This window comes from Urocitellus parryii, chromosome 2 (genome assembly GCF_045843805.1).
Source record: "Urocitellus parryii isolate mUroPar1 chromosome 2, mUroPar1.hap1, whole genome shotgun sequence".
Classification (NCBI taxonomy): domain Eukaryota; kingdom Metazoa; phylum Chordata; class Mammalia; order Rodentia; family Sciuridae; genus Urocitellus; species Urocitellus parryii.
In genome coordinates this window covers 8,155,330-8,182,392 of record NC_135532.1, presented here as the reverse complement: position 1 = coordinate 8,182,392, position 27,063 = coordinate 8,155,330, and positions in this window count along the sequence as shown.

Here is a 27,063-nt window from a genome sequence, read left to right as displayed (position 1 = left end):
GTGGCCTCCACCCTCAGGGGCTGCACCCCCTCAGCATGAGCCTTCCACAGAGGCAGGAGCACAAGGTGGCTGTGAGTCTGCATCCCACTTGGGGTGGTTTCCTTCATATTTGCATTCCAAAATTGATGACATCTTAGCACAATAATATGTGATTTGTCTTTCTCTTTGTGTACAAACCTGTTTGGTGGTTGTTTAAGCTCATCTGAAGCTTAAAATAAACAGAAAGGAAATTTGGACTTCAACATGACTCCGAGCCTCCGCCTCCGTTGTGAGAAACAAAGGTAGAAAAAGCACCGTCTGCATTTGATTTCCCTTGGGGAGGCTCTGAGCCAAACGAGGTAATGATCAGGCCAAATTGGAACTTAATGTTTCTTGCTAGAATGGAGAGTGTGGGTTCAGAAGATCTGTAGGCCACTGAGAATTCCTTCTGTGTTAGGCTATACAGCCTTTTCTGAAAAGACAAGCTAACTAAATTGAACCAGCACTCTCAAACCTCCCTGGCATGGGTAAGCAGACAGGAGCATAGATTCAGCTTCAAGAAGGAGCTTAGCTGAGTAACCAACCCTCAAGGGCAGACCTGGCAACAGAGATCCAGACTCAACAATGGCATGGGAGGAACTAGGTTCAGAAACTTGATCAATTAGCACTGCCTGGTGCTTATTTGTTCTTTCTTTTTGCTCTCTTTCCAATGTTATAGATTACCAGAATATGAAATAAATCCAGAATGCTTCCTAAAAATATGGTGAATTTAGTATCCCCAAAACTCCAAAGTGAGAAAACACCAAGGTAACACCAGATACAGCATCGTAATGCAAGAAAGCACAGGAAACTCTTCAAATTTCTCAAAATAAGATGAGATAGCATTATTTACACATAAACAAGAGCTTAAGTGATTGGTTTATGGAGCAAATACTAATATACCGAAGGTGACCTCAATTTCCATATTAATAAGCCTCATTGAGGTCACAGAGGACCAACATAGGTTGTCAATGCTAAATGACATTCCTGGATAAAGCTTAAAGGGTTAAATTGTTGCATACTTAGTGAAAGTTTACGGTAAGGGAAGGTAACCATCTCCTGACCACACTCAGTAAGGATACTTACTTGCCTTTGTTTGGGATCACAGCACAAGAATCAATCAATCAGCCAATCAATAAAAATTAATCAGAATTGTGAATTCCTGGCTGTGAATTAGAGAACTGTTCTTATATAGATTGCCACCTATGAAATCCAAAAACTATCAGGTGATTGTTTATTTTAAAGTGATTATTTTAAAGTGGTTCCATTTGGGTGGTGCCATTGACAGTTTGGGAGAAAGTAACATCACGTTTAAGCCAGGCTTTAAAGAATTCTCACCGACCACAAATTGAAAAACACATAAAAAAAGGTCACCCTTAGATTTCTCAGAAGAAACAAGAAGCTAAATTAAATTCAGCAATTTAGCTATCCAAAGAATGCCCTAGGAATTAATTATTAGCTACAAATAATAACAGGAAATGATTTTATAATGTTTATGTAAATTAAAACTATTTCAATATCTGAGGGAAAAGAAAAGTTAAACACAACCAGTTATATTTGATACTAAGAACTGCATAGAAATTCTAGAAATTAAGCACAGAATATAATATTCAGATTCTAAAGACTAATGATTGGTCAAGACACAGTTGAAGAAGGAATCAGTGAGTAGAGAAGTTCAAAATTAATTGTTTGGGCAATAGTATGGAAATCCAGAAGTAAACTTATAAAGGAAAGTTGCACAGGAAGTGAAAGTAACACACATTTAATTGGGGCTTACAAGATTATAGAAGTTATTGATGAGAATATTTATTATAATTTCCTCAGATTAATATAAGAAACCAAACTTCAGATTCAGAAATTTCAACAAATCTTAAGATAAATAAAAAGGAAATTTGTAGTGATACTAAGGGAAAACCTAGACACCTCAAAGAATATTGAAGGAGAGAGAGAGAATGATTTGGATTGAGAGGAAATCTTCATAGTAGTTTAAGAGGAAAAGACAGATCACCTGCACAGGAATAACAGTAATGCAAATAACTGACTTCTCAACAAAACCCATGGATGTCAGAATCATATAATAGGGCAATGTTTTCCAAGGTAAATGCATAAAATAATTGTCAATTGAGAATTACATGCTTAATAAATTGTCTTTTGCTGAAAAAAAATAAATCAAAGCCAGCATAAATGAGACCATTTAACTTCAACAGATCAACCACAGTAATTTATAAATATTGTACTATAGGAGGAAGGAAGACAATCCCTGTGAAAAAGTTGAGTTGCAGAAAGAAATGGTGAGAGAAATAAACAACAAACATGTGGAAAATTTTAATAAAATATTGACTATATATAAAATAATAAAATACAGTTTATGCCATAAAAACAAAACAGAATAAGAGTTCAATTATTTTAATGGCCTGTGTGGTTAGGAGAAGCTGAAGATACTACTTTGCTTTTTATTTTGTAATGTTAGATACCTTTGATAAAATATAGAAAAATATTTGAACAATATGTAGCATATATCAAAATGAAAGAAAATTTGAATTTGGCAGAGGACACTTTAACCAATGCAAGATAAATTAAGAAATAAAGATTTCCAGAGGGGAAATCCCATGTGGTAAAATGGTAAACTTATATGTAAATAGAACCATAATCACAATAAATGTTAATGGACAAAATTCTCCTGTTAATGTTAAAATTTTTCAGAATAGATTAAAATTAAGGAAAGTGTGCTTATAAATACTTATAAGAGACACACAAAAAACTTAGCAAAGGAAATGGGAAAGAACATGTTAACTTCATGAACCTGTTATAGCTGTATCACCATCATATAAAGTGGATTTTTAGGCACAAATTATTATGAAATATAAAAATGATACTTAGTCTTTAAGGTTGAAATCCTCCAGGAAGAGCTAACAGTTCTGAATTTGATTTATACTAATAATACAGATTTATAATTTATAAGAAAAATAGCAAATGCAGAATTACAAGGAGAATTGAGAAAATCTGGCATCAATGTAGGAGATTTTTAACATGTTTAGTGATTTTTAAATCAGATGAATGAACAATTATAATAATAGATTTGACAACAAATTTCAGTATACTCTAATGTTAAGATCAATGTTTTGTTAAGATCAATGGATTCTCTTCAATCAAATCTATGGCTGAATTAACTAGAAATCAGTCCCAGGGGTCAAAAGTAAAAGCCCTGATGTTTGGAGAGTTGAAATGAGACAAAATTAAACAAAATTAATTATTGTAAACATATTAAGATTGAAGTAAAAATCAGACTATGTGCTTATTTATCTTTCTGTTTTCATGCTTATGTATATACGTATTTATTATCAATGAATGTTCTTAGGCAATCTATTTATATGGGTTATTTTCTAATGTCCATTCCTACCCTTTTGGATTCTGTTATTGATTCCTTTTTGAAGATGAGAAAGCAAAAGTTCTTCAGCACTGATTCAGTCCCCTAAATGGACACAAGTGTTTACGTGGGAAGGGGACTTAGCCTCCTGGTTTTTCACGTTTCTTTTCCCCACTTTAAATATCTTTTTTCCCTTCTATCCTTCCAGCTTCCTCAGAGTGCCATCTCTCATTCTCCTTCATTATCCCAGCTGCCCTCTCCTTCTAATCTAAGCTAATTAGTCTAGTTGAAGGAGACCTTTGTATGCACTGTCTCCCATCGGCAGCTGGGCCTAGGAGGAGGACCATGGGTCCCAACCCGTAGCACAAACAGTCTTCTCCTCTGCTCCCTCAGTTCTCTGACCAGGGGTGAGTCATTCAAGTACCATTCCTCAGTGACAGAAAAGAAATATGAGCACTTTCTTTTCTGGGATGTTTCGATTGAATTGTGTAGGTAAAGTACTAATTTGTAACAAGACTCTGCCAACTATTTTTGTCAAAAGATAAGTTTTTAAAAATTCACAAGGGGGGCCCCTGAGTTTGAAAGCTGATGTCATTGCTTATTGGATGTGTCTCATTTTGGAATTACCTAAATTTCAAAACCCAAATGTTCTTTATTTCTAAAATGGGAACATACCCTCACTCTTGTGATTAGGATAAATGAGAAACAATGTATGACAAATTAGAGCTAGTCTTGCCGTTGTTTCATTGTGTGCTGTACTTGTTCGTTAAAAAGGGGGCTTGACAACCAAACTGATGAAAATGTGTAATGACATAATTTTAGCATGCATATTTTATTCTATATGTGGACTAAGAAAATAGAATCTTAAAACAAGTTCACTTTGCATATTTCCAATGGAATAAATCAATGGGAGAATAAAAAATATCTGTCCTTTCAAATGGACTCTGATTTGTTTTTTTCAACCTGCTTCCCAGGACTTCCTCACCCAGTGACTTCAGGAGGGTTATGCAGCGCAGGCATTAGTTCTTAGGCGTTAAGAGCATGTATACCTAAAACCAACTCATTTGCAGTTGTCAAATATCACTAAGACCAACTCTCATGATTTAAAGTGATTAACTCCACTCTCTCCTGATAGGATTAGTAAATAGTAAATGAAAAGTGCAAACGTACTACTTACTGCCTCTGGGTAGACTTGTGCTCTAACATTAATCCCTGAAGTCAGGTATTTTCAGCATTTCATCATTTTACTAGCCATCTTGTTTATGCCATTGCTATGTGCTATCATTGAACGTAGAGCCAACCGTTAGGAAAATGTAATACTTTTGCATTTTATCAAAGAACGTATTAAAATTTTAAACAAACCCCTCTTAAGTTGACAATATGAGTTTAAATTGTAGGAGTTAAATGATCGAATTACATGGCCCATGTATCAGGAAGTGCAGGTTACGGTTCCACAGGTATTCCAGTCTATGTTACTAATGAAGCAATTTGCTCTGCGTCCAGTTCCATTTCACTAGCTGTCATCAGCGATGAAAGCATGCCCAGGAAGGGTCACTGTGGATTAGCACCCTGTCTTTGCTGAGATCCCCACTTAAAGGAGAAGGATTTTTATTTCAGGTCTGGGTGATGCCACAGGTGAAACTCATTCAACAGGAGGTTTTCCAAATGTTTTTCTTGGGCAGTTATCATTGAAGGAGACAAAGGCAGGAACATCCCCAGTTGAAACAACCTTTATAAGGCTCAGAAACTTCATTAATGCTGGACAGGGCACATCGCTCACTAAGCAAGCTCCAGAGCCAGATAAAGCAGATCAGGCAAACAACAGAATACAATAATAAGGCTCAAGTAAACCTGGGAGTTTAAAGGCACATTTAATACTGACAGGAAAGAACCACAGTGAGACCATGCATCTGTTTTCTTCAGAGCCTGCAGGATCCTCCAGGACAGTTCTTCTTCCTTAAGAAACTCTCTTATATCTCTGTGTCTTCTTGCTCTCTCCTTCTTCTTTACAAACATATCTCTTTCTGTGTGTCTATTTTAGAACAAGATAGTGAAAAGGACAACATATCCCACCATGAGACACCCACCTGATGAAACATGACATTACCAACAAATGGAAATGAAAGATTAATTTAAATGAAAGATTTATTTAGTCGTATACCAAATTTCTATCTTCTCTAAAGTGAATTTGGTATTCTTATACTCTCTATAATATCATTAACAGAACTTCATGCTCATCACTATTCGTGTTTTTAAATTTAAAAATAAAAGTGCATAATGGTATTATGGTACATGAAAAACCTTGCACTATTTAAAATAACCCATATGTAAGAGTTCATAGCATAGAATTCCTGCTCACATGCAGAATCATGCCTTCATATAACAAATACTTATTGGTTACTTAATATGTTACAAATATAGCTTATAAGTCACTACAGTTTAGCTTTATTTGACAGTAATTTAACCAGACTTGCTCATTACAAAATGATATTTTTTTTTAAAAAAAAAGTAGAAGCAAATTAGATTTTTTAAAATTTGAAGTTTATTATCAACCTGGACAATATCTTCTGGAGGAACCAAATGTATTTTTTTCTAATAGAATTTGTTGAGTTGAATGGTCTGGTTTCTTTTGAGAAGTATCACATCAATCTTTGGAACACAGCGATAGCCTAAGGAAGGAGTGGTGATATGAACCCTGCTAACTGGTTAGAAAATCAACTTGGAGAGGTTCATAGACCATTAGAAAAATTTCATTGTAATCCAGTCCCAAGAAATAAGGAACAAATCAAGTGGCTGAGGCAGCAATCTATTATATGCATGTGTATATATGTAATACTTATTGAACACTTGCTAGGTTCTGTACACTGACCCAAACCCTCTACACTAATTACCTCACTTGTATAGAAACTAAACCTGGTAGTCTCTAATGATTTTACCAAATTGCAAAGCAGAAACAAATCTCAAAGTAACTTCAATCAGGGGAACCGAATCTCAATCCCAGAGTGAGTGATAACAACAACCATGCTTGCTTTCCTGGAGCCGACCTCTAATCCAAGAGGCAGATTTGCAAACATTTTCATGTTCTTTGCAGAGCACCTGCATCCACTAATCAGGGACATGTATCCACAAAACTAGGAAGGAAGTAGGAGCTGATTTGGTTTTCAGTTGCAGGTGCACAAATAGAAATTAGGCTTAAAATTTTCAATTTGAAAATTAAGAGCATATATAGGGTGATATATAGAGTGAGATATAGGTTCATTCCTATGTCTCCTTGACAAGAGTGATTTTTTAAAAAAAATTTCATGTTACAATCCTTTAGCAATTGAAAAGATGTTTATTATGCTCATAAATAGAAATACTTTTCCATCTAAAGTATTTGGGAAAGCTATTAGTCATAGACTCAATTATTATTATCATCATCATCATCATCATCATCATCACCAAGGATTAAACTCTCAGGGGCACTCAGCCACTAAGTCTCATCCCCAGCCCTATTTTGTATTTCATTTAGAGACAAGGCCTCACTGAATTGCTTAGAGCCTTGCTTTTGTTGAGGCTAGCTTTGAACTTGCAATCCTCCTGCCTCAGCCTCCCAAGCTTCTGGGATTACAGGCGTGCACCATCACACCCAGCTCAATTCATCATTAAAGTTAGAAATATCTCAAAGAAATACTCTTCCCAAAGGAATTAATATTTGATTATAAAATAGAAAATAACATATGTTATGACCACTTACAGTTCAAGATCTGGTCAATCAGAATGAATGTTAGATTAAACAAAATGTTTGAATTGGACAGATTTTTAACAATTAGAGAAGTGTGTGTTTGTGTGTGTGAGAGAGAAAGAGAGAAAGGAAGGAAGGAAGAAAGGGAGGGAGGGAGGGAGGGAGGAAGGAAGGAAGGAAGGAAGGAAGGATGGAAGGAAGAAAGAAAGAAAGAAAGAAAAGAAAGAAAGAAAGAAAGAAAGAAAGAAAGAAAGAAAGAAAGAAAGAAAGAAAGAAAGAAAGAAAGAAAGAAAGAAAGAAGGAAAGAAAGAAAGAAAGAAAGAAAGAAAGAAAGAAAGAAAGAAGGAAAGAAAGAAAGAAAGAAAGAAAGAAAGAAAGAAAGAAAGAAAGAAGAAAGAAAAGAAAGAAAGAAAGAAAGAAAGAAAAAAGAAAGAGGTGAACTGAATTATTTCCCGGCCTCCTCCACCACCACCGGTTCCAGTTCTGTGTCTCACAGCGCTAACCCCATTGTGGATGTGGTTTTGCGAGCTGGGCCGTTAAAGGAAATAGGTGAGGGTAAGTGAGGTCATGGGGTGGTGCCCAAATCTAGTAGGACTGGTGTCCTTTCAAGACAAGGGAGACACCAGAAGTGCTCCATGTACCAGAAAAACTGAGGGAAGACATGGTAGGAAGGGGGGCCATGTGCAAGCTCCGTGAAGAGGCCTTCCTATGTGGTCCTCTGATCTTGGACTCGTAGCCTCCCTGTGCTGTGTAAGCCGCGTCATCTCTGGTATTCTGTCATGGCAGCACTAGCAAATTAATACTGTGGAAGTAATTATTTATGTTTAAATGCATTTCTTTAATTTTTCAATAAAGTAATACACAAAAGGGTTGATACAGTTATATGGGTCTTTTATATATAGTAGGATAACAACTTTAGAAAACAAACCTGAATTCTCACTTAGACTTGGAAATTTTATACCATTTAAAATATTTCTCCTTGCAGAAAACCACACTTGCAATCAGAACCACCTTGGGATTTTGTTCTGTTTTGTTTATTATCTAGTAAATTTCACCCGTTATCCCTTACCCTTGGGTCAAACACCATGTGTAGGTATATGTTTTTGCTTAGTTGTGTAGTATACAACCAGGGTCCACTCCCAGGTCCTTTCCCCCAAATATATATCAACTTGTGATTCTTACATGTCATTGACTTTCTTTCTTGTCCCATGGACTTGTCCCTCTGGGTCCTACCCTGTGTGCTCCCTCTCCAGTCTGCCCCAGGGCTGGTATTTCTGGGTGTGCCTTCCTATCCTCCTGACAGTGTCCTTTAACTCTCTCCTAGGCTAGATCCTAAGTGCCTGAGTTCTGTGTTTTACTCTTTCCCATTCTCATTGGCTCCTAACCTAAATCTTAAGCAGTTTCTTGAGAATGGCTACAGGGAGGGTAACTTTTTGAGACTTTCTATGTCTGAGCAGATCTTTATTATCAAACACTTTCATTGAGTTGATGCTTTCATTGAATATGTCAAACAAAAGGTACAGGAGACCATTGTTGGGGCAGAGCATGTGGCATCCTCAGGAGTGACTCATTTGGTTTGGGCCTGGTCCAGATGAGTCACTCATGAGAATGCCACACATGAAACCAGCCAATCGAAGCACAGGAAGCCTGTGTGAACCAGTATTCCCTGAAAACAGGGGAAGGAGTTAGCCAATCAGCGGTTTCCCTTGTCCTTTCCTTTGTCACATCTTACACCCATGCTCTCTCATGTCTGGGGTGGGGTGGGGGGGGGGCTCTCCTTCTGCTTTCTGAATTTTCATTCTTTATATGTAATCTTTTTCTCTGTTTTTTTTTATTTGAAAATATTCCTCATCCCCAAGATTCTGAGTTCTTATGAGGATGAAACACTTTCATTTCTTACCCATTTTGTTAGCACCTTGGAGGTTTTCATCTTTGAAGTTCTATTTTTAGTGCAATATTTAACAATTTTTTGTTTAAAGTCTTCCCCTCTATTCTTTATTTTCTATTCCTCTTTATGTCCTCACTTTCTTTTGTGTAGAAGTATTATTAATTAGATATTAGATTAATATCTGGAATGTCCTTGACATTTTCTTAAGTTCTTCCTCTCATTTTTGTCTTACTCTTTTTGAATTATCTCATTATTCTCATGTAAATATGCTATTGATTTTTAAACTTTATTATCAGGTGTTTAATGTTTAAGATTTCTCTTCCCCTGAATACGAACTTGTGTAATACCCTATTCTTATTTTATGAATGTTAATATGCATTTGGTCCTTTTGAAGATAGTAATTACAGATTTTTGAGGTTATCTTTGCCTTCCTATATTTTCTGTTTTCTCTCCATTCCTTTATTGTGTATGCTTGTTTACACATGTCTCTGTCTTTCTGGTTAGTGGCTTTCCTTAGTTGTCTGTTAGTAATTATTGTATTCAAGTTTAGGTACTACATATTTCATTGTAATACTGGTCAGGGATGCCTTTATTTTAAACATCAGTGATCAGAATAAACCAATGTTTAATACCTGCACCTGTTAATATCTGAGCATCATGCTTATTAGATCTATCTTTTCCTCCAGAGTAGAGTTTAAACCTGTTATCAGCAGTTTACCATTCCTTGGACTATAGGTGAACTTTCAATTATAGAGAAATAGGAGACTGCGGTGCCTCTCACAAGATGAACAACTTCCCTAGGAATGAACCATAAAACGTATTAACTTTCAATCAAGTATTTTCTTTCTTATCCCATCCTCAGATCCCATGGTGTGAAAAGGCTGGCTTCTGCATTTCCCTGGGAAGTTTCTGGAGGCTTGCCTTGGGCTTAACTTCCTGTCACTTACTAAGTTATTTGGCTGTTTTCAGTGCCCAAAACTTTGCAGTGATTGTTTTCTCCATTTTTTTTTTGTCCTTGTAGGTATTCTACTTTTTTTTTAAAGCCCTTTATTCTATTTTTAGCAGAGTTTTTAATACTTGACAGAGTATTCTTGTGCTACCTATCTTTGTAACCAGTAGAGATAATAGAAAACAACAAAGTGCAGAATAGAATCTGCTCTGGCCTCCTTTCCAGTAAAATCAGAAAAGGGCGAATAGAGAAATTGAGACCTAAGGAAAATATATTCATTTCTGTGTGACACACATATTGCATTTTTGACCCTAAACATTTTCCTTCTCATATTGGAGTGCCTATGTAATTTTGTTGCAAACTATATAAACAGGACAGAATGGAAAATATGCTGATGTGAACAGAGTGGGAAGACAGAGACTCACTCTCACCAGCTGAATCCATGAGCCAGGCTGGTCTGCTGCTGTGTGATGAACCAGGCCAAGGACAACGAGGAGGAGGGGCCACACAGGGTCAGGAGAAAATCCTCAGGGGTGTTTCCAATTGGAAATGCTGCTACTGTCACAGTGTGGAGGTCACAGTAGGAAGGCAGGGCATCTAAGGAGGCCCATGATGACCTGGAGGTCGCAGCTCTGATAACACTGGGATGTGGAATCAAGGTCTGGCAAGGACAAAAGTGAGATCCATATCAGATCTGTAATTAAGAATCTGCAGGAAGACAAGCTGCTGACTTCAGCATGGGCTAGACACAAATGCTCGCAGCACAGTTCTCTGAAAATCTGAAACAAGGGAAGGACTCTCATTCTGAATAGGAATGCAAAGACAAAGTACCTTCCAACTAATAAACTTGGGTTCTTACAAATTGCACCAAAGGGATCATGGCAATTAGTTCAGGGGTTCAGTCACTATGAATCTGACTTATTCCACTTACAAAAGATAACAAGGCTGTGCCTGGTGACTAGCAGAGCATGTGTGCTCATTTAGGGACGAATGGAAAAGTCTAATCTGACCCTAAACCATTAAGCTCTAGTGCTTAAGAATAGGGTTGGTGCCAGGTTTCAGGAGGCTGGGTTCATGGACTGGAATTATGGAGCTTAGTGGTAGAAATTATGAGGGTTAAAGTCAAGGAAATTGTCTACTTTCCCTGTACCTGGAAATGCCCTTCACTGTTACCTGTGCCTTTACTTATCATGTGTCACTTCAGTCATTATTATGTAGAGCTCCAGGAGGGATTGTATCATTTTATAAGATGTAGGGTGGAAGTGCCTCTGGATCAGAAAGAAGTGCCCCAAGCTGGCACAGTCTCCATCCTTAGGCTGCAAAAGTCATTTTCAAAGCAACTAGAATTTTTATGATAAGACACAAACAAATGTCCACCTCTTCGAGAAGAATGAAGTAGGCTCTACACGTTTTTCTCCTGTTTTCTATATATCAAACAGACCACCCAATCTGTTTGTTTGTCTCTTTAAAACTTTTTCTTAATGATGAGGGAACCTTCATCTGCATTTCTCTAGCTGCTTTTTTTTTTAGTAAGATCCCCATCATCTTCCTTATGTGTTACTTCAAATGACTTCTGTCTCAGCTCAGCATTTCTAATTCATCAGCGCCATGTATCTGAAAGCTAAATATAACTATGATGCTCTTCCAAGGATAAAGATGCTTTAGTGGCTGACCACACAACGAATCTACCCTCCTCAGCATGTCACATGGAATATCTCCTAATCTGCTTCATATCTGCCTTTCTTAACTTTCCCAATCGATTCTAGTCCTATAATGTCTTTAGAGTCCATGAAGAGCCATTGCTCTTGAGAACCCTCAAGGCTTTGCCTCTTCTTACTCCTCCGTTCTCCACCTTTGCCACCATTTTTCTATCCCTGGGATTAGCAGGCAAGTTCCTCTACAGGGAGGATCTGGTATGAACTGGGAGGATGGGGAGGATGGAAGGCCGGGAAGCCCATCTGCTCCTGCACCACCTAGTGAGCAGTATGTTGGATAACTGTACTTGATGAATTTTTCTTTCTTTCATTTTTTATGTTAATTAGGTTTGTTTGATTTTGTTGCCAGGAATCTCTTAGCAAGGTAAAAATGATCCCAAACACTGTGGCATGCCTTCCAAACAGGTCACCCTTTCAACAAAAGAATTCCTTGCGTGTTTTGGTTAGGTTCTTCCACTTAGGACTCTAAACTTTGTATTGAGCACAAGTAAAATAAGCTGGGTTTTCTTTCTTTTTTCTTTTTTTTGGCTAAAATATTGCATCTGCCAGATCTAGAAGAGACTTGTCTCCCAGCATCTAAATTCCCTGTGTCACAGCCAAGATAGATGAGATGTGAGTTTGGGTGAAATAAAAAGTTACTGCAATAGATAAACCCAAAGTAAAAACAGTGACATAAAAGTGTATTGAGTTACTCAGTAATTTCTGGGGAAAGTTGAGGATAGTGTTGAAGTGGAGGTATTGGAGATGCACTGGCAGATTATTATGCAAAGAACAACATTTAGATTGCTGTTAAGATGTGTGTAATATACTCTTTATTTCATGCCATCTATAAAGGATGAAGCTCAGGATGCAGATGCTTGTCAATGGCCTCATCTATAGGCAAATTTTTAGGATCAATTTCACTGAGCACGTGAAAGGTCATAGCTGAGTTGTGAAAAGAGTAGAAGTACAATAGTCCATGAATCACAACCGTGACAGGAAACAGAAGGGGCTTTAAGAGCTGGGCCACTTCTTTTGTTAGATCAAGAAAGATCTGGGCTGTTCTTTCCAGTCCCCAAGACATCTGAGGTCCCCAGGGGACCGGTCCGGTCCTTTCCTGTCTGTCCTGCTGAAATGCGCAGTACTCAGCTCCTTAGGCTCTGAAATGCCCTCATCAGATGGGTGTTCCAGAGAGCATGGGGCAGTGCAGACAGAGCAAGTCCACCTGGAGCACTTTTATTTGTGGGAAGCCTCTTCATTGACATTTGTCATGGGAAGCCTCTTCATTGACATTTGTCACTGCTCTCTGGGACAGTGTTAAAGACAAATATTTTAAAACTGAATTTTAATGATGTTCACTAAAGTTCTTACCATACAACCATGCACATCTTTTTGTTGCCTTGCAAAACACTTATCCTGGAAGAATTTGAATAACTATATAGTTTGCGCATTAGAACTGACAATAAATAAATAAAAATAGAAATGGCAAGGTGACCAAGGGACCACCCTTGCATGTTCTGAACACCAGTGTTCCAGGTTCTGCTGTGCAGTGTACTCCATTTGAGGAACATTAGATGATGTGAACCTTTATACATAGAGGTGTGATGGAAAATTTATATTGTATGTGCAATAGAACTTCAATCCAGTTCACTAAATGGAGCTGATAGCTGGAGGTCAGAAATCCCTCAGGAAGGTACTGAAGGTTGATAAACAGACTTTGCAGAAAGCACAACCTGAGCATCTCCAGGAGAGTCCTGAAAACTCTCAGTGAGCTCCTGAAGGAGAGACTGAGTGCATGCTGAGCTCAAAGGCTGCACCTGGCATATTGGGTCCCAAGGGAGGAACTGAGGAAGGACTTTTGATAAGCCATTGTTCCTCTGTGAAGTACAGATTTGGTTTCTCCCCAAGCCAGACATCAGGCAGGCAGAGAAAATAGAAGCTGGAAAGGAAAAAGAAAATTAAACAAATCATTAGATAATATTAACTACTTCAAATGGTCGAAGAGTTATTTAGGAAGATCAAATGAAATTTTGCATGTGCATTGACATAGAACATTATACTTTCAATCACTTAGAACTGGCCAATAGGCTAAATAGATGGGGAGGAATAGGAGATTATTTCTACCACACCCAGAGTTGATCCCTTCTCTTGGATTAGGTGTGATCAATAGGTAGTGGCTGCTCTTGGTGCCCTGTCCTGACCAACTGGCTAAACTAGCACTTCATCCTCCCAGTTGTCACCAGAAAGAGAGCTGCTAACTACCCCTTTTCTCCAGAGGTGTCACCCAGGGGGTGATGGGGTCCAACTGCCTCTGGGGTGACTTTCAGACAAGGGAGCATGGACTGATACGGGATTTAGCGTAGCACTCCTTTTATTGCAGATGGAAACAATGCTGCAGTGCAACTCATCCTAGAGAACTCTGTGAACAGGCCCACCTTGACTCCCTCGATAAATCTCAGGCTTGCAATCTCAAATCCCTGCCTTAGGATCTGCTGTCTAGAAATCTTAAGTCACAGTTACCTCATAGTTTATTGATAGAGAGACAGAGAGGTGGCAGAGAGACAGCAGTGTCTTGGATGAATTGAGGATACATTTATTCCCAACTCCTCCTATTTTTCCTTTGGAAATAGCTTTAATTAAACAAGCAAACAAACAATGAAACAAAGCCCTGCTCAGTTGGAAAAACTTGTAATGAGACATGAAGGAACAATTAGACATGTGTTACAAGAGACCTGGGATTTTTTAGAAGATAGTCTGGATCTATGTGAAGGAGAACAGGACTAGACCTGGGAATAGACACTGCAGCCGGACAGCCTTGAGCAGGTAGCAGAACACAGGAGATGTTCCCACTGTCACCATCTCAGCAAGAAAGCAGTGGAGCACAACTCAGAGAGGAGTCAGGAAGGGATCCCCAGGAGCACCGAGCATCTAATGAGATGCATCTTGCTCAAAGCACAGGCAGCCATCAGAGGTGCTGCCGAAGACCTGGGCAACCACGTGAGCCAACCTGAGAGCCTGAGAGGGGAGTGCCAGGAAGAGTCAATGCAATATAATAGGATTGTGATGAGCTTCAGATGATTCAGTTCACACGATTCAGTACAAATTCACAACATGCAGTCCAAATGTTGCCTCTTCACACCAAAAACGTACCTGAGAGATTTGTGAGGTTAAGTCGCCCAAGGAAGATGCAATGGAGATAAAACACATTTAAAAAGGAGGCTGCCGCCTATGACGTATTTCTTTTGTCCAAAGTGGTCAATCCATAGCTACCCCTTTGGAAACTAATAAGCAAAAAAATTGGAATTTAATAAAAACAAAAAAACATACATACATACACACATGCATATATAAAGAAAAAAAGGATGAATATCCTACTATATTAAGAAAGAAAAAAAGAGAGAAAGACATGAAAATTAAACACAAGCAGGATCATTAATTGAATCCAGAATTGATGAAACAAATAAACCAAACTAAATCCATTAAAGGTCAGCATCGGGCCACCTGGAGAACAACAAATAGGCTCTCAGTGTCAGCTAATAGCATAAAATTAACGTTAGGTGTTCTAAATGTGACCATTGTAAAGTAGATATATTTAGCATTTCTTGTTCCTAAGGGACACATAACTGATGTATTTAGGCATGATGTGTCATTGTGCTTGCAGATAATTCTCAAATGTGTTATCAAAATCAAAGAAAATGTGCATATAGAAAGTAAAAATCAAAGTAGTAAAATGCTAAAAATTGCTACATCTAGGGGGACAAAAGTAAGGGGGTTCATTGTATCATTCTTATAATACTGTGTAGCATTCAGATTTATCATTATTACATATTGTGAGAAAATTCATGGGTGATTTGGATAAATAAAATTTTACTCAGTTATTTCATTAAAAAGCCAACTTCATGGAAAGTGAGAATTTGAGTCCCAGGCCTGGTGCGAGCCATGTTGATGGCAGAACAGCTTCAGAAGGTGGCTTTCCCATGCAGAGGGGAAGAGGGGCAAGGTGGGTGGGAATCACTGATGAAATGTGGTGACTAGGTGACAAAGGGATGGTGGTAACAATGTCAGCCACCAAACTCCACACAGCGAACCAGCCCTGGGAGAGAAGAACCAGGGCAGGAGCAAAGGCACCAGGCAGGCCCAGCTGACCTGCTCTAAAGGATAAACTCAGGAGCAGTGGGAAGGAGACCCCGAGGCCTCGTGAACTCATATGCAGTGGTCAGGCTGGGTACTGGACCCCACTGCAGTCCTAGTGCTAAGGCTTTCAGCAAAACAGGGAGCAGCTTGGGTTCTGAATACACAGCGGGAGGGGATTCCTCAGTGATGTGCCCATGTGTCTGGAGAAAACTCGGATCACAGGGCCGTGTGGCAATGACCATGTATGATGGGACAAGGATCTGAAGGCCATTCTCTGAGAGAGAGAGTACAGTGGTCTCCACAGGGACTGTCCTCTGAGAGAGAGTACAGTGGTCTCCACAGGGACCATGTGGATACGGAGCAAGACAGAGAATATGGGTCTGGTATTTGACTTTAAATTTCTTTGAACTTTTAAGTTGAGATCTTAAACGTGGAATTTGATGGACCAGGGCAATAGGAACTAGTCTTAGAGCTCTAAATTCTCCTTCAGAATTTGCTAAGAGTAGACAGAGCTCTATTTTTAACTTGGTCTATATCTGTGACATCAGTTGACCTTTACATTATCCTTTTGTTTAATGTGGTAAAATATATTGGGGGGGGGGTAGATTGGTCTTACTTTGGGACAGAAATTAGAGTAAATCTTTAGTCTCTGGGTAAAGTAAATTAGTGTCCTGCTCGGATCAATTTCATGATAGTAGGCCACTGGTGGTTCAAAGAGAAAAACCGCCTACAATGTTAAATTCAAAGAAGAGTAGAAGTATTTTTTTTTCCTATGAAAAACTATTGTCCCATTTAAAAGAAGATGCTGTAGATATTAATTTCTCCAGCTTTATCATATTGTTCCTTCAAATACGCATATGCACGGCCAGGCACCTGCAAGGTTATGGCTCGGCTCTTTAACGGATCAGGCCCAGGCCATCGCTTTTCCCACAGCCATACTCACTCCATGGGTCTACACAAGGCTCTCCTAGTGGCAGAGCCTGCTGGGGCAGTTGCAGCAGAGATTTGCTCTGGGACCATGAAGCCAGAGCAATTGGCTCCGTTCTGGCCCACTTCAGTTCAGAACATCATGTCTATTGCAGTGGAACTTTCTGGATGGGGAAGCTGAGAGATGGCCTGCTTGGTGAAAATAAATGAATACAAAGTTCAAGGATAAATAATTAGTAAATAATTTTTAAAAATCTGGGCTCCAGATTGAAAGAAATCTGTCAACAGCAAAATAAATTCCAGTTGCCTGTTTCTTCCTGATAATCCAACAGCCCTGAATGTTAAGATTGTTTGCTACCTAAATCTTTGATTTGGGGGGCGGGGGGGGCACTCCTTGGTGGTTTTGATGAATTTACGATGATCCAGAGGATTTCAAATACTTCTCTTAGAATTGACCTTTGGCTCAGATTATACTTCAACTGTCCTGCAATGAGATCAGGGAATGTGAATTCAAGCTGTGATAGTCCTTTGCAGGTCTCTTGGTATGTTTGCTTCCAAGGTTCTTAGTGTCCTGCCCAGATGAGCATAGCACCTGGCTGGCTTAGTGGAGTCTGTACAGTCTATTTCAGTATACAGAAAAAGCATATCTTAAGAAAATTGCCTATGTGCACACTCCTCACATTTTAGTAGAAGGGGAAGAGTAGCTCATGTTAATTTATCTGATTGATAGGTGCGGGAGAAGAAGCCCTCTGTGTCTCAGTCCTAATGTTATTTCAGATCAACTTGGTACAGAAATTGTGCTTTTCCATGTGTTTTCCCCTTGTTATACTAAATCAGTAATAATGACAACCTGTCTCTTCCTGGGTCTCCCATGTTTCTCTGTTTTTAAATTGGTTCTGAACTTGGGAAAGAAAGAGGGAGGTTTTGACATTCCAAGATCTTCACCCAAGGATTGCAGCATCTCTGTGAGGTTCCTCTCATCTCTCCAGCCAGCATCCTCAACAAAGCTGTGTAATGTGTGTGTTGTGGGCTTGGGAATGTCAGTGGTTGGATTTGGGGATGACTGTAGGAGGAAGACATGGACATCTCTGGAGACAACAGACTGACTGATGAGACAAGGTGGCTTTCTGAACAGGGATAAGAAAGATGGGAAAAAAATCTGAGATTTCAAATGGGGCAAAGGTGGACATGGTCCCAGCACTACTCTTTGGTGAATGAGTTTCCTTTGGGTCAAGTGAAATCATCAGAGGTATTTGAACTTGACTGTTGTTTCCCTTACCTTTCATAAGGTGGTGGGCCCAGGAAGAACAGATCCAGAGGAGACCACATTAACAGATGGCCAGTATGGTCTTGTGATAGGTTCTGTAATTTCTGTCTCTTCTAGTCAGGGATGACATAGAAAAATGCCACAAACTGGGTGCCTTAAAGAGCAAAAATTTATTTTTTCACAATTCTGGGGGCTAGAAGTTCAAGGTCAAGAACTTTGCAGGGGTGGTTTCTTCTGTACCCTCTCTCCATGGCTTGCAGATGACCACCTATTTGAGGTCATCTTTCTGTGCACATGAGCCTCCAGTATCTCTTCTTCCTCTTGTAGGGAGAACAGTCACATTGATTAGTATAATGTTGTATACAAAATACAGACAAATATAAGGTACTGGGACTTAGAATTCAGCATATAAATTTTAGAGGTTTGTAAATCAGCTCATAACAGATATCTAAATACCTTGGTCTTGGTTTCAGACCCACAGAAACTTTTAGATGAAAAATATTTGTGATGTTAAGCCACAGAAATGTGAGCATGCTTGTTGCACAGCATTAGCTAACTTGCACAATAGGTGGAATTTATATTTGATGCAATAAAGAACTAAGCTTTCTTAATGATCTGCTCACATATTCTCTGTCTTGAGTCAGAAGGGAAGCACCTATCTAGGCCTTCTTCAAAGTTAAGTGGTTCTTCTTAACATTCTGACGATTCTCAAAAATGTATCTTCTGGTTTTAGTCATTGCCTTTTTATACCTTTATTGTAACCAAGGGGATTTTGCAGGCCAGATTCTTCAAAGGCCTTGTAAAAGTTGTATTATGCAATTGGAATTCATTATTAAATGGGCTATCTACATTAAACATTTCTCCTAAATGAGTCTGACATCCTGTTACCTTTATCATCATCCAAAGATTCGACATTTATAGAATATAATGTTGTGTAATATCATATGACCTCAATATTCAAGAGAATGACTTAGGCTGATGAAGAATTTTCTGTATTATAAGTTTCTTGACAGGATTATCTCTTATTTTTTTTTTAACTTATATAACCCAAACTCCTAATTTGCAATTTCGCATATAATAAGTTCTAAAAGTAGTAGGCATTAAATATAAATTCACTCAGAAAGGTACAATATTTGCTCTTTTCTCCATTTAGTAGTGTGATACATTCTGGGTTTTACATCTATTGCTGCACCTGGTCTCTGCAATAAGGATCATGCAGAACAGGATCTTAATAAATACAAACTCTTCAATTTGTGTTTCTGCTTGGCTTCCCTTTGCTGCTATAAATGCATACATTTGAAGTACATTTTTATGTCTCTTTTAATGTTTATTATCAATGCTAGTAATAATCCACCATGGGATTTTTTTTTTCTGGAGATTCAAGCACAGTCCTCAGACATCCATAGATAATTGCAAAGTAAAGGCATATAAGACTAATAAATTGCAGAAAAAAAGCAAACTTTGTATACATACACACACACACACACACACACACACACACATATATATGTGTATGTGTGTTTGTATATATTTAATATATATGTATATATATACTATATATACACACAGCTCTATGTATTAAGGTCAGTATCTCTCTCTCTATATATATATCTATTTATCTATGTACATTTGCATGCCATGTATGTGTCTACACACCTACTTAACTCTTTTGTGTTTGATTGTTGCCTCTTCACAGACCAGTCTCCACTCAAGTCCCAAGGACATGGATGGATGGGGGGCCTGCCAGCAATATTCTCCTGTTGATGCTGGTGAACTGGATTGGAGTATTGTGAAGGTGATGAAAGACTGAGATAATATCAACATAGGACATTAATGATTGTGATGTCATACCTGCCTCCTGAGCTCATGAGCTCTAATGTACAAATAATAGGAGCTCTCTACATTATATGCTTTTCTTCATAGTTTGTAGAAAAGAACACTTAAAATACTTGAGACTTTCTGACCATTATCAAGCTGACCTCAAGACTTTCTTTGCATTTTTATATGATTTTCTATGTTTTGTTCTTGCCTGAAATTTATACAATTTCACCAGATCATAGTTGGTGCCATAAAAATAGCTGAGTGGTAGTGGAATAGGAAAAAGACTCAAGCCCTGAAACTAGGCATGATATCGAATATATGTCACGCAGCCCAAGTTAGAGCTTCACATTTTATACAAAGAAATTATATCATTCCATTTTTATCTTCAAAATTAAAGTTTTGATACACTCATATCACATGTAGATAATAGATTTTCATTCTGTCTAGAGTGAGAAAGTAAAGGCGATGGAAAAAACAACAGGGCTCAGATTAATAGGAAATGACAACTTGACCAAACAGGAGGTGGCAGCCCTGCTGGCTCCATGGCTCAGTGGCTGTGACAGGCAATTAATGATCAGAGTCAGCCAGATGTAATGGGAGGCGGCGGCAATTCACTGAGTGCTTCCTGGCTCGTCTGCTGCTTCTATCATTCATATTGTTTGCAGAGACAAATAAACACAAGTGCATGCTTAAAAAAATTAGAGCTAGGTTAGGAAACGGGGAGAGAGAGGAGAGAGAGTCATGTGATCAGAAAAATCTCAGTTTAATGAAAATTAAGGACAGACTCTCTTGAATCACAGCAGACTAGAGGGAATGAGATTTATCAAATTAGCAGAAGATTTGAATTTTTGCATGACATCATAGGAATTGAAACCATTTTTAGACATTGCCTGGCATTTGCAGCACATAAAACATTGACTGCTCTTCCAACATGCAGGAATTGGCTATATTATTCTTTTACTCTTTTGATTGTTGTTGTTTTTCAGTTATTCCTCAATATAAATTTTAAAAAACAAAAAGTATACATCAATAAAAATCTTCATTTAGTGTATCCACTTCATTAAAAATGCATTGCTCTCTCTCTTTAGATAGCTGAACTGCGTACTGAAGCTCTTGTTGTTTCCTCCTGCATCAACTTATGTTTCTAGCCAGCTAAGGCTGTTTCTGTAAAGCATGGCTAGATCTATGATGATCACAACACAGAACTCTCAAAAATGTACTCATCTCCATATGATTGAACTTAACCACAGATGTAGTTGGCAGGCAGTGCCACAGACAACTTGCATGTTTACCGGTACTCATGGACATATCATGACCATGCACCGGATGTCCTCAAGTGAAAAACTTCATGCAATATATTTAAATATGGAATGCTTGAATAACCTTGATAAATATTAACATTATATTCTGAATATAGAAATAGAAAATATAACCTTTCAGGTGAGACCAGTTGCTGACATTATTAATGTTTTATCTGATCACATAAACTTACATATAAGAAAAAAATCTCAAAATCACAGACTCATGTCTGCCATGCACATAAAGTGGAAGACAGATGTGCTAAGACACTAATGCACTGGATGTGGGCATTCAGGACTGAACCACCAGCGTGTGCAGCTATCCCAAGTTTCCAAGACTTTGAAGCAGATGTTTCCAAACATTCATTTATTTAGAAACCAAGTATCATGAAATGAAAATGTAGAAATATTTATAGAAATGCATCAATCTGCAAAAATGAAACTGGTAGAGACACATTTATACAAGTCAACTCTAATTTATTTCTCTAAATGTGAATCAGGGTGGAATTTGTGAATTTTAATCCAAGTCGATTTAGGAATTATGTCCCTAAGATTCCATCATATTAATCCCTGAATACATGGTTTTATAATAAAATGAAATCTTATTTATTTAGCAATTTGATCATCCCTTTTATCACCAAACTACATCCCATTTTTTCCAAAATATGAGAAATTGTTTTTTTTGTGTGAATAATTATGCAGCATTTCTGAAGTTAGTGAAAAGAATGGGCCTCAGGTTTTGAGAGTAATTTAAGAAGCGAAGATCCAAAGAGTTGCTTTGAATCATGATGTTAACATTGGTATGAGAAGCTTCTGAAGTTCTAGTGCATGTTTGGATGCACACGTTCCCATCAAACAAAATTTTGAGTTTGTCTTTTATTCCGGAAATGGTTGGCCTGAAGCAAAGAGAAAAGATAAAATAGACAGGGCCTCTGTACACTTGAAGCTCACAGTTTAATAAAAGAAATTAAACTGAAGCACATAGCTGATAAAATAGAGAAATATTTATAGTACAAATAAAAGAAAAACAGGGGTAAAATCCCAGAGAAGCTAGTTTGTTTCCATGAGGGCCTTAGTCTAGTTTATTTAGTATAAACTCCTTCAGAAATCCTAAGTACAAATGTTAGGAAAAATATAAGACACATCTTAAAGGCATTGGAAATGGTATAAAATAAAATCAACACAAATAATGTGGCAAAATGTAACCTTAAGTTTCTAGAGTGATAAACAAAAATGACAGCTGCTTTTGTCCTGATGAATTTGGCAAGCCTTGGTGACATGGACCTTTCATTTCAAAAGTTCCATGTATTAAGTGAGACAGAGGTGAAATCTTGCTGTCTGCCCAATGTGGAGTCTTTGGAGAACCTCCTGAAGTCACTTTAGGAACACAAAGACATCACCCAGAAAAATAGAAGACTCACAGAACTAACCTCAATGAGAGCTGTTTTGAGACTGACTAAAGTAGTAAATAGATGCAAAAATAATCTCAGAGTAAAACTACAAGTAGCCTTTCAATTTAGAGCCCCAAATTGCAGTAACTGGAATAACTTAAACCATTAATTTACTTCAAGTGATTGTGGACTAGAAGGCACCAGGCAAATCCAGATATTTTCTTATGCACTTGCTCCCACTTAGTTTCAGATGCTAATACAAATAATTAACCAAGGATTATTAATGGTCATATAAATGTATTTAAAACTAAGAAGTCAAGTAAATAACACTCATCACAGTATGAGACATCTGGGATAATTTCTGAGAACACTACAGATAGAGAAAATGTGGTATAAAGATCACAATATAAAAAGTTTTACACTATGAAATAAGAAGAAAGAGAAAATTGTAAAACTTTTCATGGAGAAGTTGTTTAAAAAAATACTCATCCAATTGAAAAAAGAACCAAAAAATCATGCAATAATTAAAATAATTTAAATTATAAGAAATTTAATCATTTGTTTTAAAATCAGAATAGATGCAACTACAGAGAGAATTAGCAGACTAGAAGACTGGTCCGGAGACATTGTTCAAAGGCATCGCAGAAAGGAAAAACTAAAAGAGATTATGAAAGACAGATTTAAAGAAGACTAGTAGAGGGAAAATATTTACCAAGCTTTTAATTCCTGTCCTGAAAATAGAGAATGAGAAACAAATTAGAAAAACTAACATTTGAAAAGAAAAGACTGAGAATTTCCCTTTCTGATTAATAACAGCAAACTGCAGATTTACAAAATACAGGGACTCCCAAGAAGTATAAAGAAAAATTAGTACTAGTCTAGATAAACTTTTAATGAAACAAAAGAACATTGCAGTTAAAGGAATTAAATACAAGAAAAACAAAACTGTGGTTCAACTGGCTGAAAACTGACAAGAGTAGAGTGATTTTGTTAACATGATAAAAGAAAATAACTATCAACCTAGAATTTTATAGTTAAAATAATATTTCCCAAGAAGGAGAATTAAATAGACCTTTTCGGATAACCAAAGTCATTATTATAAATGGCACTTGAATATACTTACATACATATACTCATGTTAGATATATATGTGTATCTTATAAGTAACTCATATAAAATCATAATGATTGAATATGTGTATATAGATACATCATCTCAGTTACCTTCCAGTGACCTGTGAGGGAGCTGCTCTGATTATCCACTGTCGTTTTTGAGAACATGAGAGCATGCAGGGCTTACTAATTTGTCCAATGCCCTGCAGTGTAAGCCAGTGTGTGGCTGGAAGCTATTCTATCTCCAGTGACTCTTCTCATTACCACTTTGCCAACTGTCTCTCACAAAACAAAACCACCTGAAAAGATCATCACTGGCAATGAGAATCCTAAGAAACTTACTTCAGACAGTAGAAAAGCCATTCAAGTGACCCCAGGGAGGAATTAAAAGCCAAATGAAGGCAAAGATTAATATGAGTGATTAGCTGAATAAATCAGGGTTGTTGATAATCCTTTATGAAAAAGCAAAATTGAATCAGAGTACGTGCAGCATCAACACATAATAGGAAGGGTGGGTTAAAGGTATCCTGAGGCCTGTGCACTGCACCAACCATTCAGGGTTTAAGAGATTCAAGAAAAGCTGTTTTCAAAGAAGATAAATCTTAAGCACAAGGACATTGACAGAAATCAGAGTAGCAACATAATTTCTTTCTCTATGTGCCTATTTTGAGCTAGACACCAGGATTTTACAAGCTGTTACCTATACCTTTTGAATGCTCTGTGCAACAGAATTGCCAAAGTCATATGGCTGCTTGGTTACTCAATCTCTCCAAAACTCATTTTTCTGAATCTTAAACTGAATCTCCTGAAAATCTACTGGGTAGCATGTAAAGATGAAACAAGATCTTACATATTAATTGATATATCCAATACAGGGCCTAGCAGAGAGAATGTTTTAAATACTATAGTTCTTGTTATTTTATCACCATGACTCCTGAGCATTTTCTAAATTTAGACTGTGGTGTGTGCATGTATGTATACTCATACGTGTGAGTGTATGTGTGTGGGTATGAGCGTTTGTGCATGTGTGAGTGTACGTATGTGTGTAGGACTGGTTGGATGTTGATGGTTTGGAGATTTTCACTTCTTGCCATGAAGACTTCCCTGCTGTGCCAGCTGCCACTCGGTTCTGGGAGTTGTGTTTCACTGTCATTTCATTATAAAATGAGCATGTCGCTTAGTGGAGGGGTCTCCAGCGTAAGTACTGCATTCCCTGCCACACTGTTGTTTGGGGTTCCTCAGACCTGCTTCAGTTTGGCTTCTTCTCTCCAGTCTGTGGATGCAGACACCTGTAGGAGCAATGGCTCTTCTGTCACTTTCCAGTCCTTTTCTCTCTTAGTATCTGCAGCATCTGGTGCTCTGGACCACCTCTTCTTTCCTGAGCCGTCTTCTTTCCCTGGCCTCTCTGAAGTCATGCACACACTGCTCCAAATGTGCGGTCTTCTTTGCTGTGCTTTTTTTGTTTTAAGTCTGATGAACTAGTCTTTCCAGGACTTGGTCCTAGGTCCTTTTCTCTTGTAGTATTGCAAACCCTCCTTTTAAATATCAGCTTCTTCAAATGCCTTCAAATAATTATATTTGAAACATAGACAACTATATTAATAGCTTTGCATAATCATATATGAAACTATAAAACTGGGACAATAGGTCCTGGTAATTATATATGAAATATAGACACAGGTACAGTAGCTTGGGGATATACAACTAGGGTTTCCTTGTCCTTAAAGTTTCTGGTTCCCTGTTCAGTCAAGCCTTCCAGCCTTATGTAATAAGATGATGTTAATTAATATTTATGTGACTCATGTAGTTCTCAGCCCTAATGCGTGTGAGTGAGGCTCAGAAAAACACACCTTCCGCCTTGAGTTGCAGTGTGTAAACATGACTTCTTTGTAATCTGTCACTTTTTCAGTGCTTTTAGGGTCCCTTCAATTATTCAAAAAGTGTCTTTTCATGGGAGCGGGCAGGGGAGAGAAAAATCTAGACGTGCTGACTCACAGGTTTGTTAGTAATTTTCTTTAAATTCTCATTCTCAGATTCTCCATGGCTGCTTATAGGTAGGACATGACCTGCTGAAGAAGACAGGAGGCCTTGGACTCACCCAGTGTCCTTCAGATATTTGCTGTTCTCTCCTGCGGGGCACCATTTGTGACCTGCCTCGTGAATCCTTAATCACTGAGGTCTGACAGCCTTGGTGGCATTTGAGGCAGGACAGTGGTGCCATGCTTAGATTTCATTCACACTAGATTCCACTCAGGCACGGGGTTCTTTGCCAAATCTCAGTACCCCAATGATCCCAAGGTCTTCCTAGTACTTCCTGGGCCCCTTCCTCACATGGCATATAGAAACTTCTAGAAACCCAGAGTTCCGTTCTTTGCTGTGGGAATGGCGATGCAGGAGACTCGGCAGGCTTATCTGCTCCTGGTGTGGTGTGACCAGGGACATGGGCGGATGTCCACTCTCCAAGCCAGCCCGCTTCCTGCTGTTCCTCCCCTTGGGGTTCTGCTAGGAGGAGAGTCATTCCTCCCTCTCCCTCGATTGTGCTCACCTCCTGGAGTGGAAATAGCAGGTATTTCACTCTCACTTCTTTGTTAAAAATATCTTGTCCTCTGTCTTGATTCTACAGGTTCTAATGGCAGGATGCTGTGCCAAGAAACACCTATTGGCTCTCAAGATGGACACCTAGTCTTTTATACTTGTTCTATTCTTTTCCACTGTTATACCTGTGTTTTTTTAAATATATATGCCTATTCATACACGATGCTACTGCTGGGATTGTGAAAATTGCCATTTCTGAGTGCTTTGGTAAGAGAGAGCAATAGTGGACTTGGAGACTGGAGGAGGAGGAGGGAAGACGCTCCCATCCTCACTCTGATAGTTTTGCTCTGAGCCATCCTGGCAGCTGAATTTTACTGTGGTCATTTGGTTGCAGCTCCAGGTTTGGTTGCTGTTATTGTCATTGTTTTGTATTTTTTTCTTGCACTTCTAGAACAAGCTTCTCTGCACATGTTAGGGGTACCAACACCACCTGAGTTAGTGCCCCTTCCTCAGGCATCTATCTGATGCCTTACCACTTTGGGATCTTTCTTCCAAGGTCCTAATTTCTGATAGTGCTTGGTAATAATTTTATTCTATTCCCCAAGCACCAAGGTTGTTAGCTGCTTCCTGTAGTTTAGACCTCCAATGTTTCCTTTCTGTTCTCCAAGTCCCCCAATACCTGTGCTAGCTTGAGTTCTGTGCCTGCTGAAATAGCCACCATGCTTTTCGTTTTAGATAACTGGACTCCAGTCGACTCAATACATCTACATAACAAGTACGATAACAGTTCCATGATGTTCATTGCCTAATCCCTATAAACTGGGAGTATACTGTGACAGGTGATGAATGGAAATTGAGGCTACAGATAGAATTACCTGTTGCTCATCAGCTGACCTCGAGATGGGGAGGCTATCTTGTATAATCCAGGTGATCCAAAG